This window comes from Lichenostomus cassidix, chromosome 7 (assembly GCF_008360975.1).
Source record: "Lichenostomus cassidix isolate B80296 chromosome 7, HeHo_3.0, whole genome shotgun sequence".
Classification (NCBI taxonomy): domain Eukaryota; kingdom Metazoa; phylum Chordata; class Aves; order Passeriformes; family Meliphagidae; genus Lichenostomus; species Lichenostomus cassidix.
Genome location: NC_139488.1, coordinates 20,550,726 through 20,553,225, shown reverse-complemented (window position 1 = coordinate 20,553,225; position 2,500 = coordinate 20,550,726). Strand labels below are relative to the sequence as shown.

Here is a 2,500-nt window from a genome sequence, read left to right as displayed (position 1 = left end):
CAAAACAAAAAGAAAAGAAAAAGAAAAATGAACCACACAAAGTTTCAGTTTGGAAATAAACTTTTGCTTCTTTTTCTATTATAAAACAACAAGAAGGAATGAATGTGCTCCCAACCTTGGTGTAGTACAGAACCATTTTATAAATATTTAACATTCTATAGGACTGATTCATATATTCTCACACAACTCTGTGGCAAGGCTGACCCATACTGCCGACATTCTACATATCACTGAGACAGGGAGGTGAAATTTTCCTGCTTTCAGTCTAATTGTCTTTGACAATTGCAGTGCCTAGTGCTACACTGCTTGTGTTGTATTTAAAAACAGGGGAAAGAGTAGAGACTTGTTCATTAAAGATGCAGTATCCCTGGTTCACAAAAACGCATCTGGCAGGTTCAAAATCGAATGTCAACCAAAGGTCCTTGCAGAGTGTGAGCTTCAGTTCATGTATTGGTTAGTCACCAGCACAGCTGGGCTTTTTTTGAATTCTGAAATACTAATATCTCCACGTTTACTAATGTGCTTCATAAAAATCTGCAGACAATTAAATGACATATCCTTTTTTTTTTCTTTTTTTTAAGTAAAGAGACAAAGCTATTTTTTGGACATGGTGTGTATGCACATATAAATATTATATACACACATGCACACATACAAGATGGAAAGGAGTTAGTGCTGTGAGGACAAGGTTAGCTTTCAGAGCTGATGATGAAAACCAACAGATATAGATTATTATACATTGGAGGGATGACTTTTCTAACAAGGGCAGAATTTAGGAGTAATTCCTTTGAGTCAAAAGGGTTTTACCACCTTCAGATTGGTGTAAGCAAAAGCGTAGGAGGCCCTACAACTTTTGGTGGCCTTGTTTTGTGGCAAAGTGTATCTTTCAGATCTGACTAATACACCCTCCCTCATGGTGGAGTGCTTGAAAGAAAAATGCAGGAGGATTTTAAGAACAGCCCTTTACCTGAAGTCATTTGTATTTTCAGACAGTGAAAACCCTGGTCATATCCCCAAATTTGCTTTCAATGTATTAACATCTTGATGCAGGAATTAATTTGCAACTCTTTAACTAGACGATCCCCTAAAGAAACATCCTATGAAAACCCACCTAAATATGACCTTGTACCATTTTACAGAGCACAACCTCCAAACAGCTGGTAAAGACACCCAGATGGTGTTTGGCCTATGTATTTTAGTCAGATGGTTGATTTTCCCCTTGGTAGGTTTGTAATGCTCAAGAAAACATTTTGCCCATCTATCTGCATTTGAGTAGAATACAGACTGACTAACAGATAAATAATCCATGTGAAAGTAAATAGCCTTAAAGTAAACTGCCTTCACATTCCATTGATCAGCTCAGTCAGCAAACTTTTATATATTGTCACTAATGTTCTAAATATTTTGAAGAGAAACATGCCAGAAGTATAGAGTATTTCCATTTCTGTATCACATAAGGTCATTATGAACTCCTCCTTGAATTGATATTGATCCTTCAGCTTGCAGGAATATTCCTCCAATTTATTTTACTTTTGTTGCTATAGGAATTGTTACTGAAGCTACAAGGAAGAAAAGGAGCTGATGCAGAATGGAACCCACACGTATAAATATGACGTAAAGCATCTGCAGTGATAGGCTGACACAGCAGATGCTCTTTAACCATTTCAGGTTCCTTAAAATTCAGGGTTGTGCCAGCGGCAGGAAGCCCCAGCCAACCACCTGGGCATCTCTGTGGCAGCAGCCCCCAGCTTTGCCCAATTGTAAAAGACAATAAACAGCTTTCTACCATGGAAATGTCTAAGGCCAGCAAATATTTCATCCTGAAAACACCATTAAAACGTATTTTGTCTCTCTTCTCGAAAACAATCCTACCCTTTGGGACCCGCTCAAGTTCAGGATCGTGCTTCACTTCCTGGACTGCTGGACCCTAGAAGGCTGCTGAGACAGGTGAAGGACCAACAGCATGCCAAAACCTGCTCACTAAGGACAAAACAGGGGCTGAATGTGGGAGGAGAAAGGAAAGCGATTAGAAGGACAGGAAATGGCAGAGGGTTAGCCAACTCAGCCCTGAATTCCATTGAAGGAGTGGCCAGAAACCACTTGGAGAAGCATTGAGGTGCCTCTTGCTAGCAGTTTCTGGCCAAGCTCTCATCAAATTCAACAGGCACCCTCCCAAAGCAATGCCAAGGAAAGCTGCTGGTAAGGAAAGATTTGTGTAACAATCTGGCTCTGTTTTCCTCTCCTTACAGCAGCTGTGACGGGGTGAAGTTTTCCACTTCTGCTGCCCCAAAGCTGAATTGAGATCTGGAGAACGTGAGCATGTGTGTGTGGAACCTGCATTTTCACACCATTTCAATTTCTGCCTGCTTCTCACTTTGGTTAACATTTGAAAAATCCATTTCCCAGAGTGACTTTTTAGAGAGAATGACTTAAAGCTGGAAGCCAAAGGGACTGTCTATAATTTTGTTTGCTTTTGGTTTTGCCACTGGATAAAAAGAGG

The 2,500-nt window shown here is 40.1% G+C and overlaps 1 protein-coding gene across 6 annotated transcripts in view; it reads right to left on the bottom strand.

Annotated features, from left to right (window-relative positions):
* Positions 1-2,500, bottom strand: part of FIGN (fidgetin, microtubule severing factor) — a 106,354-nt gene that overhangs the window by 2,202 nt on the left and 101,652 nt on the right. For all 6 annotated transcript variants that reach the window (XM_085066615.1, XM_085066613.1, XM_085066614.1 and 3 more), the window contains one exon: positions 1-2,500. This exon is cut by the window's left edge and continues 2,202 nt beyond it; it is cut by the window's right edge and continues 4,942 nt beyond it. The gene's annotated coding sequence lies outside the window, so the exon portion shown is untranslated.